General features: G+C 40.3%; 1 protein-coding gene and 1 pseudogene across 13 annotated transcripts in view; both read left to right on the top strand.

Moving 5' to 3' along the window:
- GULP1 (GULP PTB domain containing engulfment adaptor 1) overlaps positions 1–18566 on the top strand; it is a 356627-nt gene that overhangs the window by 313111 nt on the left and 24950 nt on the right. The window lies entirely within an intron of this gene.
- LOC147029602 (zinc finger BED domain-containing protein 5-like) lies at positions 396–17404 on the top strand (annotated as a pseudogene).

Genomic DNA, 18566 nt, shown 5'->3' with positions numbered 1-18566 from the left:
TTTGATTTTTCGACGTGTTGAACGGTTTTGTGCCACAATGTCATTCAGTACGGGAAATGTAGCAACCTCGTGGTTCGCGTGGGTGTGTCCTGGCTGGTGTGCACATTGGTTGTGTGTAATTGTGCTTTGGGTTTTTTTTCCCTGGGATAGCAGGTGATAGCTTGTTTATTTGTGTGTGCTTTTTTGTGTTTGTTATTTATTTATTTATTTTTTGAGCGTAATATTGAAATCGGGCATTGCCGTTACTATTGAGAGTCCCGTAACAGAATTTTATCTTCATTTTGGTGCGTGACGTCGACACCTTTTCCCCTGATATTTCATTTATTTATTTATTTCCGTTATTTCATTTCATTATCTCATATCATTACATCTTTCACATCACAGCCGGGAGCATCATGAGCAAGCCCAAACACAAGTATTCGGAGGATTACTTGAAATTTGGTTTCACTTCAATTCTCACCAACGACGCTGAAGTCCCACAATGTGTGCTTTGCCTGAACACACTCGGCAGCGACTCATTAAAGCCAAGCCTTCACTCCCAGCATCTGGAGAAAGCTCGCCCTGGTGATAAGAACGGAGATCTTGAATTTTTCAAGCGGCAAGAGACATGCCTCAAGAACCAACAACTCGATTCAGGTGGGAGCTTTCACCAACAACCTGACGCAGCAGTGAAGGCTTCATCTGAGGTCGCGCTCATGATTGCCAAGCAGAAGAAACCACATACTATTGGAGAACATCTCATCCTGCTGGCAGCCAAATAAATGGTGCGTTCTGTCGTTGGAAATGATGCTGCAAAGAAACTGAACCAAATTTCGCTCTCCATCAACACAGTGCAGCGCCCAATCAAAGAAATGTGTCCTTGGATATTTTGGAGCAGGTCGTCGGTGAGATTCCCGAATCTCCAGTTGGATTCGCCATACAGCCTGATGAGTCCACAGATGTGGCAAATTGTTCACAGCTTCTTGTATTTGTCCAGTATGTTGGAAAGGATAGCTTGAAAGACGAATTCCTGTTCAATGGTGCATTGAAAGCCACCACCAAAGCCGATGAGGTCTTCCATGCCGTGGATTCATTTTTCAAGAGGCATGGCTTGAAATGGACCGACTTGAAAGGCTGTACCACGGACGGTGCACCAGCAAATTTGGGATGGAAATCTGGTTTTCAAGTTCGTGTCAAGGAAGTGGCTCCGCATGCTGTATCTATGCACCGTATCATTCATCGGGTTGCTCTGTCATGCAAGGTACTTCTGAAGGCACTGGGAAGCGTGCTGTCGTTGGTGGTCAAAATGATGAACAACGTGAAATCAAGTGCCCTCGGTACTCGGCTGTTCACATTGCTGTGTGAGGATTTAGGAGCTGAGCACAGCGTACTCCTCTTCCATATGGAAGCGTGCTGGCTCTCCAGTGGAAACGTCACAAAATGCATCTTCAAGCCGCGGCACGCGCTACTGGAGTTCTTCAATCGTAGCGGCAAGTGTAACGATTTTGTAACCACCCTGGAGGATCGTTCCTTCGTTCTCCGTCTCACCGACCTTGTCGATATCCCCGATACCCTCAACGGGTTCAACCGGAGTCTTCAAGGGACCGAGACGATGGTTTGCGAATTCATGTTGAAGCTCAGAGCATTTCTCGTAAAACTTCGATTGTGGAGAATGATCATTCAGGCTGGCGTATTCGCCATGTTTGCAACTGTCAGAAGTTCTGAAATTGGATTGTACGTCCTCTGAGAACTTCAGAGCTCTGGCCTGTGAGCATCTTGGCAAGCTGAAGGTGGAAATAAAAGGATACTTCCCAGACTTCAATGAGGAGGACGTTCGTTTCCTGTACAACCATTTTGGGGCCTCACCTAAAGAGTTACCGGCAGGAAATGGAATGCAGGAGGACCTGATGAACCTCCAGCACGATGAAACCGCGCGGGAGGTATACCGTGAGAAGACTTTGTGTAACTTTTGGTTCTGCATGCTGAAGTCCTCTGAAAGAGTCGCGGAACCTGCTCTTCGAGCGCTGCTGTTATTTCCAACTGTGTGGTGATGTGAATCAATGTTTTCATTGTCGTTGGGCATCAAAACTAAACACAGATCGAGGCTGAGAAGCCCACAATATGATCCGAGATGTGTTGCCACAAAAATCGCCCCGCGCATTGATGATCCTGTTCGCAAAAAAAACAAGCTCAAATTTCCCATGACCTGTGTTGTTAAGTTTGGCGAATGTTTTGAGTATTTTTCATTCCAAAAAGCTGGTTGAAAATAAATAAATTTATCAATAATTTCAAATTTTCATGAATTTCTAACCCCTCGCTGATTGGTGGTACGTCTCCACAACACGAGAATGCCCAAGTGGAACGTGCAGCCAAAACAGTTGGGAACCCCTGGTGTAAAGTCCTGCCTCCTTCCAGCTGCTGCTCATTGCTCAATCGAGCTAACCCCAGAATTAATCTCGTAGCTCTCCACTGAACTCTCTCTAAGGCAGCTTGATTTGTCCTTTTTCTTGCTTTTACATTTAAAGAACTGACCATGCTGCAAAGCTTTTATCATCTACTCTAAAGCACAATGTTATCATGGCCATGCAAGATGCTGACCTCCTTGGAGATTGAATGAGCAATGTTGCTCCCTTGCCCGTCGTACAGCCTTCAACTCTTCCCACGGTGACCTCGATGGAAGGAAGCATCCCAGACATTTTGGGAAGATGAAAGTAACAGAAAATGTTTCAGTACAGGATACACTTGAATGAAACTTTGATTACTTTTTTTAAGTTTTCTTTTACAACGATGAGAGAAACTAAAGTGAGTTTGGTACCTCCACCAGTATGAGTCGACTGAGGTTGTTTTTCACCCCTGTCTGTTTCTCTGTCCATCTGTCTGTCTGTGTTTCTCTGTCCATCTGTCTGTCTGTGAGCAGGATATCTCAAAAGGTTATGGACATATTCGGACGAAATTTGGTGGATAGGTTGCATGTGTGACAAGGACGAATTGATTAGATTTTGGTGAAGACCCTGATCAGGATCTGGAGACGATAAATGCCTCCGATGCTGAAGGTGTGTGGAAGTTGTTTTCACCCCTTTGTTTTCTTGTTGCTTTCAAAATCGAAGATTTTTCAAGTATCTGAACAGGATTAGTCAGTCTATTTTTGTTATTCTGTCTGTCTGTCTGTTTGTCTGTGAATCACCTACAGGCCACAATTTCAAACCGATCTTCACAAAGCTTTACCAAATTGTAGAGGTGGTCTCAATGGAAAGGCCATTGATTTTGCGGTTAAAGGTCAGATTTCTGAAGTCGTCATTTTTCATCCGATTGACTTGAAATTTGAAAAGGATTTGCATAGTCCATCACTGAATTGGGAAACCAACTATATTTGAGATCAAAAGGACAAAGGTCAACTCAAGGTCAAATTTCTAAAATCATCAATTTCAATCTGAAAAATGATCAATTTTCATCCGATTAACCTGAAAACGAAGCAGCAATTGCACAGTCCATCACTGAATTTTCGAAATCAACTATTTCTGATGTCAAAAGGGCAAAGGTCACCTCAAGGTCAAACTACTAAAATCATCAATTTTCAACTGAAAAAAAATCATCAATTTTCATCCGATTAAACTGAAAATTAAATCGCAATTGTATAGTGAGTGCATCACTAAATTTGGAAACAACTATTTTAAGGTCAAAAGGTCAAAGGTAAACTCAAGGTCAAACTTCTAAAATCATCAAATTAAATCTGAAAAATAATCAATTTTCATCCAACTGACCTGAGCATTGAATAAGATTGTCAATTTTAATCTTAACGAAATGGAAAATTTGATGTATCCATGGCAAACTTTGGAGAGGGTCGTGAATTTTGAAAGTATCGTGCTTTGCATGAAGTCTTCTTGTTTGTTTGTCAATCACCTGCAGGTCACAATTCGATACCAATCATCATGAAACTTTACCAAGTTGTCAAGGTCATCTCAACTGAGAAGCCTGTTGATTTTGAGGAAAAACAGTCGAATTTCTAAAATCATCATTTTTCATCCAATTGACTTGAAAGTTGAACAGGATTAGCATATTGCGTCACTGAATTGGGAAACCAACGACTTGAGGTCAGAAGGTCAAAGGTCAACTCAAGGTCAAACTTCTAAAATCATCATTTCAATCTGAAAAATAATCAATTTTCATCCAATTGACCTGAGCTTTGATTAAGATTGTCAATTTTAATCTTAATGAAATAGACAATTTGATGTATCCATGGCAACCTTTGGAGACGAGTATCGTGCTCTGTATGACATATTTTTCTTGTAACTTGCAAAATCAAAGATTTTTCAAGTATATTGGTCAGTCGATTTTGTTATTCTGTCTGTTTGTCCGTCTGTCTGTCTGTGTGTTGCCTACAGGTCACAATTTTAAACCAATCTTCACGAAACTTCACCACATGGTAGAATTTTCATAAGGAAGAAGCTTATTGTTTTTGAGGTCAAAGGTCAAAAGGTCAACATAGGCCAAAGGTCAACAACTTAGGTGAGATTTCGAAAATCCTCAATTTTCATCTGATTGACTTTAAATTTGAGGAGGATTTATATTTCAGATCACTGAATTCAACCAGCCAATTATTTTGAGGTCAGCATAGACCAGGGGTTCCCAAACCCAGGGTCGTGACCCAAACTTGAACCCCCCCCTCAAAATCTCAGTTTTTGAGGGGGGGTTTCATGTCAAAAGCATTTTCTCTGACAATTTTTATCATAGGTACACTAGGTACCAGTATCATTTAGGTTGTGAGGCAAATGTGATTTCAAATTTTGGGTCATGGACAAAAAAGTTTGGGAACCACTGGCATAGACCAAAAGGTCAACAATGGCCAAAGGTCAACAACTTAGGTGAGGTTTTCAAATTCCTCAAATTTCATCCGATTGACTTGAAATTTGAATAGGATTTATATTTTGTGTCAATGAATTAAAATAGCCATTTATTTTTGAGGTCAACATGGACCAAAAGGTCAACATAGTCCCAAGGTCAACTACTAAATTGGTGTTTCTAAAATCCTCAATTTTCATCCGATTGACTTGAAATTTGAAGAGGATATATATATATATATATATATATATATATATATATATATATATATATATATATATATATATATATATATATATATATATATCAGGTCACTGAATTCAACTAGCCAATTATTTTGGAGGTCCACATAGGCCAAAAGGTCAATATCGGCCGAATTTCTAAAATTGTAAATTTTCATCCGATCCACTTGAAATTTGAAAAGGATTTACATATTTGGTATTTGAATTCAACCAACAATTATTTTTGAGGTCACATTTGTTTTATGGATTTTGCAAGTGTCATGCTTTGCATGACATCTTCTTCTTATTTGTTTGTCTGTGTGTTTGTGAACAAATTATCTTTAAAAGTTTTGGATAGATTCAGACTAAACTTGGTGGATGAATTCAAATGGTTAGGTGACAACAAATGGTTAGGTGACAACAAATGGTTAGGTGGATGGTTAGGTGACAACAGCAAGCTGATTAAATTTTGGTTCAGGTCCGAATCCAGATGCAGCCTATCAGTGGGAAACAAAACATAAACTGTTTCACCTGGTGAAGATACGCGCTCTCCCGAGTGCTGTTTTTTTTTTTTTTTTTTTTTTTTTTTTTGTATACCTTGGTCGAGGCTCGTATGAGAGCTAACACACAACTCACAGCAAGGAGGCATGAGACAAGAGGGGTGGGAGTGGAAGGGACAAAACATTGGGGAACAGACACAGGTGAACTGTGGAAGGGAGAGGGATGGGGATGGGACGGGGAACATGGCGAGGAGAAGATGGACATTACAGGGACTTTCAGGAAGGAAAGCAGGAGAATTGAAGGAAGTGGGCTTGGGTGGATTATCGGGGGTAGAAAAGATCGAGGATTTGGATGGGGGAAGATAAGAGGTGGTGGTGAACAGCTGTTTTGAAAGCCTGGAGGGAAGAATGGGAAAGAATAGAGTGAGGAAGTTTATTCCAAAGGCGGGAAAAAGAGCAATGAAAGAGTGAACCTGAGCAGCGCTTCGTGATTTTGGTAGTTTTACCAGAACGCGGTTGTTGGCGGACCTTGAGCGCCCTGTGCAAATGTGGTTGGGACAAATCGCAGAGAGAGCAGGGGGGCAAGGCTGGAGAGGAGTCGGTAGAAGACAGAAAGACCACCGACCAACCTGCGGTGATTGAGTGAGAGGCCCAAAGACTCAGCTTCATTGCGGGAGATGCCAATGATCTTAAAAGCCCTGGTTTCGACAGCGTGAAGTCGAGAAAGGTGGGAGGCAGGAGCACCAGCCCAGAGGGGAGAGCAGTACTCCATCAGGCTACGGACAAAAGCTTTGTAAGTAGTCAGGAGCTCAAGAGGGCCGAGGAAGGACTTTGCACGACGGAGGATTCTCAGTCGGCGACTGGCTTTTGAGGCGAGGTTGGAAATGTGACTTTCCCAGGAAAGGTCATGGCAGATAGTGAGACCCAGAAGCTTGAAAGAAAACACTTCTTCCAGAGGATTGTTGAGAAAGTGGATGGGGGGGTTTTGTAAACGGTCCTTTCGAAGAGACATAGTGAGAGTGTGAGATTTGTGTGGATTGAAAGACATGTTCCACGTGTTGGACCAGTTTGTGATTTTATCCAGATCTGCAGTGAGCGAAGAAGCTGCTGCTTGCCGGTCTGAGGGATGACAGATGGTACGGCAGAGGGTGGAGTCATCGGCAAAGAGAAATAGAGGATTTTCCAGAGAGTCCGAGAGATCATTGATGAAAACCAGAAAAAGAACAGGGCCCAGAACGCTACCTTGAGGAACTCCAGCCTGCACAGTGGATTTTTACAAATATGCTGTTGTGTCTTTCCTCCTTCACTCTTTGTTGATGGACACCCCTCCACCACCTCCCCCCCACCCCCAACACATACCCACACCCAATGGTGGTATGTAAACCTGCCTTCCATTGTTGTTAACCCCTTCATGAGCCAAGGTCCTTAAATAGAAAAAGAAAAAATGAGTAAAAAAACTCCAAGTCAATTTGCTCTGTGGTTTTCACATTTTACAATCTCTGCGAGTTCAACATCGCAATCTCATTTCCAAAAATATCAACAAACTACCTTTATAAAATAGTGCTAATTACATTGTAATAATTGTGTTTTTTTACAATGAATGGAGAACGAGAATATTGTGGGAATGTACCTGAATACAATTTTTTTTTATCATACTTGTATATTTGAATGGCATCTTTTAGAATATAAAGCTAATATGGCAATAGCTCAAGCAAACCTCAACAGAACTCCCATTCTTGCTGCAGCCAAGAGAATACATGTGGTTGTGTGAAGTTATTTTGACCATTTTGTATCCGAGAGTGAAGATGGTTTTGTACAATTGTCTGTATCTCATTGTAAAACATGTGTCTGGTTTGGCAATGAGTGTTCATCCTGAAACCAAGATGTTTCAACCAATAAAACGAATATGTACACATGGTGCTTGTCACAGGTTATTTATAAGTCCGATTACACCATTTTTGTTGAAACATTGAAATAAAAGCACAAAAAAAATGCATCCCAGACATTCCGTATTATATGTTTAACAAAAATAAGAAACAATATCGGCTTGTTCACATTCCTCTGAATCCCTGGCTTGTGATGCAGGGAATGCAAGGTATGAGAATAACGACGAGCACTTCTAGACTGTAATGGGGATCATGAACCCCTGTTCCTCACGAGCACTTTCCGCTGGTGTCCTCACCAACAGGGGTGCCTGTCATACATGCTCCCTGTTGAGATCCCCATTACCAGTTGATATGAACTTTATTTTGTAGCCAGCTATGTCTAGTTATTAAGTTCCATCACTTCCGAACTGCGGTGGTATACGTGTGGCACTCAGGCCTTGTTGCCTCATCAAGCTATGGGGTTTGATTTTTACTTAACCAGCTTGAAATTGTCAAAAATGAACGATTTGGCAGCATGGCCTCCTGACGAGCCCATAATAATAAGGGCAAAATCTGGATCAGCGACTCTGCTTTCATTTATTTGTGACCATAAATCTCGGTCTTCAAAAACCAGAGTGCTACACTGATGCCATCCTAGTTTGGAAGTGATGTGTTGGCATAATTATTGCACATGACATCAGCGTCATATGACACATTTAGGGTCATTGGTGCTCCTTTTGATATATATATATATATATATATATATATATATATATATATATATATATATATATATATATATATATATATATATATATATATATATACACTAGTGCGTTGCCGTACGTGCAAAAAAAAACTTTCAAACCGCGAGCCAGAAACAATCACACAGGCCGTTCCTTCATTCTCGTAAACAACGACTGGATTGGGGCATTGTGTTTATCTATAAATGCGCATAAGAAATCGAGATATTATGAGAATACATGAAGTCATCACTTTCCGGAAGTCCGTACGTTGTAACCCGTAATGGGGAACGCGGCTGAGGTTCTCTTCCCCATCGGCCACGCCTACGCAGCAATGTGTCTTGTCATTGGTTTGGTAAATAAATGGCCATAACTTGGGAATCACTTGTCCGATTAATATCAAACCTTGAAAAGGCACATCCACAGGGCCCCAGCAATATACCTGGCAAGTTTCAATTATATCGGACCAGTGGTTCTCGAGAAACAACGGTCACAGACAGACACACACACACACACACACACACACACACACACACACACACACACACACACATTGCTGGAATTATACATAGATAGATAGATAGACATATATATATATATATATATATATATATATATATATATATATATATATATATATATATATATATATATATATATATATATATATATATATATATATATATATATATATATATACACTGTATAAACAGTATATGGCCAGATGAAACCCCATCACAGTAGTAAGTACAGAGGTGGAATTACGAGTTTTTTTTGGCGCCCGGGGAACAAAAAATATTGAGGCTCAAAACGCCCCAAAAAGAGGGCGCCGTGTCGTTTTTGCCCAAACAAGCCCAAAAGAGGACTCAATGTTATTTTCGCACTCACTTCGTCGATGATGCTTTTGACTTGACGACAAAAAATCCGGAGGAATGCCCATGTTTTATTGCCTTTTCCCACCCTTGTTTTATTGCCTTTTTTCCCCCTTGGAAAAAAAATGCCATGTTGAAGTGTTCCATTTCCAAGCAGCTTGCTATCGCTTGCCAAGCCAGCCGTTCTTTATCAACCTTTTTGTTGGAGTGCATGCCTGAGTGATTAAGCCACTTGGTGAGTGTGCCACAGCAAGTACCATTCCTGATATTTGTGCATGCATCACGACCAACAGGAAATGCCAGCCACACATTAGCTTTATGTTGGACACAAAACAGTTCTGGGAGCAGCCAGGTACAATTTAATCAAAAAAGGATCTTCTGGCAAAACAGTTGCATTGGCTCCACCGATTAGATACCAAATGAGCAGACCTCCAGCCCCCGACATCTTTGTAGGATTTTCCTGCAGCGAATACCAGGAAGAGAATTTAATTTTCAATTTTACAGACGAGTCCACCCCAGAGAGGGAATATCCACAGACATGTGTTTCAGGCTTGTTGGCCCTCATCAGCACAGAGCAGAAGCTCCTTCCTGGAGTGAACTGGTCAAACCCTACAAGACATTAAGTCGGGAGCAAAGAGGTAGGGGGCTGGCTGTAGCTCTGTGAAGCTCATGCCTAATAGGTGGAGTTTATGCAACTTTTCAGCCAGAAGAGCCTTTCTATTGTACCTGGCTGCTCCAAGAACTGTTTTGTTTACAACAGAACTGTTTTGTGTACAACAGTGTATATAATATATGTATTTATATATTATATGTGTATATATATATATATATATATATATATATATATATATATATATTTGTTGTTGTTGTTTTTATTCATAAAGCTCTTTCTTACCCCACTGAGTCACTAACTGCTATGAATGTTTAGTACTTTCGAGGTGGGGTATAAAACTGAGATTTAGCCGACTGATGCAACTCCAGGCCAATATCCCAGGAAAAACGAAAATATCCATTAATGAAAGTCTGCCAGTGGAGCCATGGTCTGCTCATTGCAGGACACATGAACCAACACAATGAAGCTTCGACTGTCACTGGTTGCAAAGCAATGCTAAAATGTTCCTCTTTATTCGATAACTTTTGCTGTATATACAGGGTGTTTCAAAAATAGGGGACTATTTGGATGTTTTATTGGAGAAAAATTACAAAAGGAAGCAAGTTCAGTGATACATTGATGGAAAGCATGCACCATGCCTTTTTCAAATCACTCGTTATACTGCTTGTAATTGACATTTTCAATGTGTGCTCTGCCTCTGTTCAAGCAGGCTTTGATCCTGACTCTGAAATTCTCTACAACTCATCCGCAAGTGGCTGGAGTGGTCGCCTGACGGTAGTCCTCCACCCCTGCTTCGGGACAGGCACGGCGTGAGGATTGTTGGCGTAAACTTGACCTTTGGCAGCACACCAAAATAAAAAAAATCCAATGGATTCAAATCCGGGCTGTGAGGTGCCCACTTATGTGCTGTGCCCAGGCTGATGACATGATTTCCAAATAGCTGGTGGAGCAAGTCAATGGTTTCACCTGCAGTGTGCAGTGGGGTGTGATCCTGCATGAACCATGCAAGTCTGAGTTGGTTTGGACACGGTAGTTAAATGAGATCAGCGTGGAATAAGACCTCACAGTTCCACTTGCCAATGACTGCCACCATCTTACCATCGGTGGCCTCGAACCAATACGGTTTTTGTACCACTCGAAACAACATAGTTGACGTAGGGTACTGCTGACTACTTGTTAGAAATGTTAGAAAGAAACAACGTCGGTACTTATTAGAAATGGCATACCACCACCACCATAACCTGCAAGAGAGAAGGGTATAGCATGAGAGACTACAGAATTTCAGGCTGCTCAAATAGTCCACTTTTTTGAAACACCCTGTACATTAAAAATTCCTGAAGCTGCAAACATTTTATTAAATAGGTCATTATCATCACTAATTCTTAAGTTATATAGCTGTTTGCAGAATGCGAGCACAATACACTTCATCAAATATATAAACATGTGTTATGTATGGAGGTAGGATGCACCTGAGTAGTTGCTTGCACAGTGTGCAATCGTGATCCACTATTATGTATATATATATATATATATATATATATATATATATATATATATATATATATATATATATATATATATATATATATACACACATATACATATATTTGTTTTTTGATTTTTTTTTTTTTAAAGGAGAAAGCACTTCCAACCAAAAGTAACAATAAAAAGAGCAATCAGAGATTGCAGACCCTCGCCAGGACTCAATTGTGTGTGGTGTTTGTGAAGGTTTGTGTGGTTTTGTGTGGTACTTTGGTTTCTCGAGTGCAGGACGACAGGTAAAACTAGTCTAATAATATTTTTTATAAAGCATTGCAGTGAAGTCTGATACAAATAATTTTAAAGCAATATATGTATTTGTATATTATAATCAGTGAAACATAGTGTGGAAGATAAAAACATTGGAAAGGAAATAACTTGCACCAAAAACTTTAACATTTCCATGCTCACGCTCACGCCGGGGGTATCGCTATGGCTCTCTGTTCTTCGAACGGGCGAGCAAAAAACGAGATCGACTCTGCCAATTTGAGAGAAAAAGCGAGAGCGAACCCGGTTTCAGGCGACTTTTCACCAGCTTCACAGCCACCTTCCTTAGTGTATTGTGTCTATCATCATGAAACTTTCCTAAGTTGTCGAGGTCGTCTCAACTGAGAAGCCTATTGATTTTGAGGAAAAAAGTCAAATTTTAAAAATCATCATTTTTCATCCGATTGACTTGAAAGTTGAACAGGATTAGCATATTGCATCACTGAATGTGGAAACCAATGATTTGAGGTCAAAGGTCAACTCAAGGTCAAACTTCTAAAATCATCAATTTCAATCTGAAAAATTATCAATTTTCATCCAATTGACCTGAGCTTTGATTAAGATTGTCAATTTTAATCTTAATGAAATGGACAATTTGATGCATCCATGGCAACCTTTGGAGAGGGAGTGGATTTTGCAAGTATCGTGCTCTGCACGACGTCATTTTCTTGTTACTTGGCGAAAATAGTCTTTTTGTTGTTCTTTTTGTTGTTACTTGGAAACAAGGGACGATTGATTGAACACGAACATGAATTGCAAACTGGGATTTAATTTTTTTTTTTTAAGTCAGAGATGCAATTAAAGACATTACGTGAGGGATGCATTAAAGGTGAATTCAGAGAATGGAGAAAAGAAACGGTGTAACAGTTGGACTTTTCAGACACAGAATGAAGGAAAGGTCGGATTGAAAACAGTGTTTTGAAGAAGAAAAAGTCGTGAATTATGATACAGTAACGAGAACCACACGTGTGAAGGAGAAAATTGGAACATTTTAAGACTTTTTATTTATTTATTTTTTCATTAAGATAATGTAAGTTTAGGTAAAGAAAAGGATGAAGAAAAATCGTGAAGGTGTTGGTGAATTTGTATCAGCAAATGCAGAACGAATATATATGTTGCTTTTTTGTAAGATTAGGTAGAGAAAAGGGTGAAGAAAACAAGGACAAATGTGTCCAAGAGCAGCGTCCTAAAGGTTTTGTCGGCTAAAAAAAAAAAAAACAACAACAACTTCTGATATTTCGTCACGTGCCTTGATTAAGCCAATAGCGAGACCCGTCATAATGTATTTACGTATTTACGATATATAGTGTATTTACGAAATAAATAATGTATTTACGAAATTACAATACGATAAATGGAATAATCTTTAAATAGTAACGTGAACTTTTCGAAACTTTAAAGCAAATGTCCGAATATATTTAAAAGTTGATGATAGACGCTCTCAAAAGGCACCCTCAATGTGAGGATGTGTACAAGTGTTTAGTATTTAAGGAGATCCGGATCTTGTATATACAAGAGCCGAGTCCGAGAGGTTAAGGTTTTGTCTTCGCAAGAAGAAGAAGAAGAAGAACAAGAAGAAGAACAACAACAAGAAGAACAAGAAGAACAAGAAGAACAAGAAGAACAAGAAGAACAAGAAGAACAACAAGAACAAGAAGAACAAGAAGAACAACAAGAACAACAAGAACAACAAGAACAACAAGAACAACAAGAACAACAAGAACAACAAGAACAACAAGAACAACAAGAACAACAAGAACAACAAGAACAACAACAACGCCGAGCTCTCTCTGAGCAGCGTTCGCGACGTGAGACGCTTCTAAAAATTGTGAAGTTGTATGGTGAATGTGGGTTAGCAGAAATAGATGGCAGGTCAGCAGAAAGAGGAAGAAGTGTCGGTACAGGAAGTCACGTGATTACGTGGGATTACGTGGGGTACAACGTGAGGTAAAAGGTATTTTTTTGATGGATGTTTTTTTTATATTTTAAGACATGAAATAGAGGGTATAGTTGAGAGGGTTCAAAGCAGGGTGTAGGGAAAAGTGGAGAATTTTCTCTAAACATGATCACACACACAAAAGGGAAGATAAGAGGGGTCGGCTTCAGTGAAACCTGATATATGATAATATGACGAAAACTCCACAATTAGCACAGGTTTTAACACAAGACCAAACGAGAAACACACAGTAAAGACAGAGACAAAAAATGACAGTAAAAACATGACAAAAACGACCGGAAAACTTATCTTTAGGAAAGCTGACAGAGTCCATGAAGAGGAAACACCACCGTCGCTCAAAAACCGAAACTGGAAGTAAGGAACCGGAAGCAGTGCTAATACACCGCTTGCAGTTTTTTCCCCAGAAGAAATTGAGTAATACATATTGTGAAGATCGTATGTTGAGGTTGAAGTGATTTGTTGTCAACAACACATTTAATTAACCTCTGCCATCGAAGATCAGAGGTTACTGTTTTCACCCCTTTCTGTTTGTTTGTTTGTTTGTTTGTGAACAGTATTACGGAAAAACTCGACGGATTTCGACGAAACTTGGTGGGAGGGATTAGGTCTGGTCCAAGGATCATGCCATTAGATTTTGGACTTGGTCCAAAGTCCAATATGGCCGCTATGGCGGCCATTTTGAAAAAATATTTGAATTTTTTTTTTTTGCATTTCTACATTTTTTAAGTGATTTCCACCCCTCCCCCCCAAAAAAAATTGTTCGAGAAAAAAAAAAATTTGTAACTTTTTTTTCAACAAAATTTCGATTTTTTTTGCATTTCTACATGCTTTAAGTGATTTCCAACAAAAAAAAACACGCCAAAATTATAATTGCGGCTAATTTTGGAACTTCAGGTGGATATACCCACGTAAAATCAATTTCTGTCTCAAGGAATCTAGTTATGACGAATGAATTGAGTATGTAAAAGTTAAAAGTAAAAGGGAAAGTTGCAAACTATAACTCTGTGAGCACTGTTGACGTCAAATTGAATGAATAGGATATCAGGTTCACTTGAGTGACCTTGCAGTATTGGCGGCGGAGGTTTTGCACTCTACCGAGTGCTCCCCCTCTAGTTATTATAGTGTTTACATGTGCAGCTCTTATTAAAAAGATTTATTTTCACAGGTTTATGATAACACTTCCATGTTCAGGCCTCAAGTGAGTTTGGTGCTTACACACTGCTGTGATCGAGTAATATGTATTGTGAAGATCGTATGTTGAGGTTGTCGTGATTTGTTGTCAACAACACAAGTGCAACTAGAAAGCAAATGAAAATGCAAAGCCCGTCCGATTTGTATTCAGACTTCCTCTTCTTCCACATGCTAAACGATACCTTTGACCTTTTGACCAAATTCTTAATTTGTTTTCTCTATATTCTCATTGTAAAGCTTTGTTATCCTGTCCCCCATGCAGCGGGACACAGGGTTTTGCAATCCCTTGCGTACATCTGTGTGTCTGTCTATCTGCGTGTCTATCCGGGCCATAACGTTTTTACCATTTGAGCTTTTGTCATCAAATTTTCAACAAAGCTTTATTATGAGAATATGGAGAAGGCAAATGAATCATTTTGTTCAAAGGTCAAAGGTCAGCATCACCTAAAATCATTAATATACATATATATTACATGAATACCATAAGTAATATGTGCTCATAAGTAACAGGTTCAGTTTAAAGATTTGTCCTGCTCGGACCAGACGTGTTTCAGCACATCTGGTTCAGGAACGAATCCCTTTAACATCTTACCACACCCTGACCGTTGATGAAGAGTGTGGATATCTGCTTGTTAAGGGGTGTTTTTGGTGGGTTTTTTTGGAATTTTTTGTTCTCTCCCCTTTTATTATGGTACTTCCCTGATGGTGTGTGTACTTTATTTGCCCTTGGGTATCAAAACATGTACTTCTGATTGATGGACCAGCGATGGCGATGAAAGGATGGTTGACTGTCAGGAATGGACTAACTGGCGACGGAAAAAAACTGTGGATGGCTGGGAAAGGCCAGCACTACTTTCAATGAAGAATGACATTTTGAACAAAATCACACTGTCTTGGACATCGCCCGGGTTAACAAGGTCGCATGATTTCAAGGATAATGACAGGAAATGGACACTGATAATGAGTTAAGCTTTTTGGATCCATCGGCAAATAGAAGTACTTGCAAAAGTTGTCATCGCCAGTTTAGAGGGGTATTGAGGACGAAGGATTCACGAAGGTAAGACAAGATGTGGTGAATCTCTGAACCATTTATTGTTAGCTAACAATAGTTAATCGAGGCATGACGGTAACTTTAATGAAAACCATACTGCTAACAGAAAGCTATCAGAGATCCAGTTGGAGAGTCTTGCATAATTAGAACATCACCCTGTAATTAAATGGCCTAAAACGAATGATGTGTGTGTATGTACAAACTTTGATGAAGATGCTGCAACAAACGTTAAGTACTTTATGAATGGATCTGCAGAACAAAAGTTACGAACATATGACAATACTCTGCATGCAATGGCTGTGGAGTGTTTTGGTGTTAAATGTGATAATCATCATCATTATCAGAAGCGACTACCCAGTAGAAGGATACTTCATCTACAACAACTCCGCCAGCAGGACAGAGAGCTTATGCTAGCAATTACGTATAGCATCTGACCATGAGAAGGAGTGGTTAAAAGATTTGAGTGAGAAGGTGCATACAGAAATTCTTGGAATTTGGAGGAAGGAGAGAAGATGCAAGATAAGGCAAGAGAGGAAATTTGCAAGAGGGAAATGCATGTGTGATCCCAACAAGGCTGCTAAAGCCCAACTTGAGCCAGAGTGCAAGGTGGAATTAAACTACTTGAAAGAGGAATTAAATCAGCACCTTAGTATCACGTACTCAACTTTTTCAAATGATGATTTTGACAAATGGCAAGGAGCTATTCCACCTCCCTTTCCGCCAGAACCTCCTTCAGAGCCCTTCATTGATAAAGCGCCCTTTTTCAAGGAGTTGAAAGATGTTCTTCAAAAGACGAGGAACACTTCATCTCCAAGCCAAAATGGATTATCCTCTAATATGTACAACAAAATGTGCTCGTTTTGTTAGGGTAATCTGCAGCCTCATGGTGATGGTGTAGAGAAAAAAAATAAGATCCCACTACAATGGAGAGTAGCTGAGGTCGTAAATATACCCAAATCCAAGACATAAGACACACATAGGGTAACAGATTTCCATCCAATTTCATGACTCAATGTGAAAGCAAAAATGTTTTTTTGCTGTTCCTGCGAAGCGATTTGAGAGGTAGCTTCACAATAATGGTGATTTGAATGGAACTGTTCAGAAAGGGAGTATATGTGGCCACCAAGGTGTATGGGAACACATTCCCACACTGTGGGAGTCAACCAAGGATGCCACAGAATCTAGCAGCCATATGGCTGAATATGGCCAACGCTTATGGATCAGGAGCCCACACTGTCATTAGATATGCGTTGAGATGGCACCATTTGCCAAATTCACTTGTGACACTCGTGGACAACTATTATGCAGGCCTGCTTGTGAGATTTTCTGTGAGACGGGACTTCAGATTGGCAGAAATTCTCCATCAGACTCTTCATGGGCTGTACTCTTTCTCCAATTCTGTTTGTAACTACTTCCAATCTTCTAAACGACTTCATGAAAGGTACACAAGTCAGACAGTACTATCTTAGGAAACGTGATGTACGAATTCTCCCACAGCGTAGGAATTTTGTCCCATACACCTTGGTGGTCACATATACCCCCCTTTCTGAACAGTTACATCCAAATAACCGTTATTGTGAAGATACCTCTCCAATTGCTTGGATTTACCAGCATGTCGTCGTGCTGAAGCTTCAGTGGCAACTAATGATATTTGACATGCCCCTTTCTCACGTGGAGCGGATGGAGACTATGATAGCAGAGTCTGCGCAAATGGATGGGTGTGAGATCCAATCTCATAAAAAGTTGCCCTGTTCTGCCACCAATTGAAGCTGTGACTTCCTCGAGAAGGACTTACCTCTGTCATGAGGAAGAAACAGGTTAATACATTTTAATGCAACTTCGACAGAAGACAGATGGTGTGGTCACAGCAATAGCCATGAGATGTGGTCTGAAGTGGAAGGCAGAGGAAGCAGTCGATCAACAGAGAGAGGACATGGTGAGAGGGCAAGTTGGCAAGGAATTTGAGCCAGCATAATTCCAAAACCAGTCTCCAGTTTGTCACAGAAAGAGTTAAGGACAGAGGTAAGTAGGTTTATGGTAAAGGAGCATGATGAGGAGCAGTTTGTAAGGGCAGTGCATATGGGAGTACAAGATGCATGGACAAGTTGGGAAGGAGGAAAGCAGTGGAAAATGTCATGGAGATTCCTTCGAGATACTCGTCCAAAGTTGTAACAATTTGTGATTGGTATGACTTCTGACATGGGACAGCCTCTCCAAGCAATCTAAAGAGTTGGGGGCTCAGTGAGACAGACCTTCATGCATTACATCATGAGAAGGCAATGACGACACATATTCTGGGTGGGTGCGCCATGAGTCTAAAACAAGGCCACCATATGTGGAGGCACAATCGTGTTTTGGAATTCATTCCAGAGGCTTTTAAAACAAGTCAATGTGCATAATGACAAGTGAAGACCATGATCTATCATCCCGATGATAAAAAATTTTCGGACAAGGTGAGGCACCCCAATCTCGGAGAATCTTCACATCTCTATGGGGCTGCAGACTCGAGGGGTTTTGGCAGATTTGGAAGAGAAGATGGTCTTCCCAGATGACATCTGAATAACTCCCATGCAACCGGGTATCGTCGTGTTATCTGCTGAAAATAAATCTGTTATTATTATTGAATTATCAGTACCCAAAGAAGAGGGGATACAATTAGCCCACAAGAGGAAGATGGTGAAATATAAGGATCTCCGGATGTGGAATGTGGGATAAAGGATTGGAAGGCAGATTTCTGGCCTGTGGAGGTTGGGTGTCGAGGGTTGGCTTTTGGAAGTTTGATAATTGCTTTTCAGCGTTTCGGAATGACCATCAAAAAGGCTCAACTTTTAGAGGGTGATATGCAGTGCAGATGAAAAAGCATCCTTTAATCTGTGGCTGAGAAGAGAGGAGTATGTGTGAGCTTTGGCCCACAAATCGTACTACAAAG

Source organism: Eptatretus burgeri, chromosome 3 (assembly GCF_056783735.1).
Source record: "Eptatretus burgeri isolate ZD-2024b chromosome 3, Ebu_testis_v1, whole genome shotgun sequence".
Taxonomy (NCBI): Eukaryota; Metazoa; Chordata; class Myxini; order Myxiniformes; family Myxinidae; genus Eptatretus; species Eptatretus burgeri.
The sequence above is the reverse complement of the archived record's forward strand: the minus strand, read 5'-3'. Positions and strand labels throughout refer to the sequence as shown.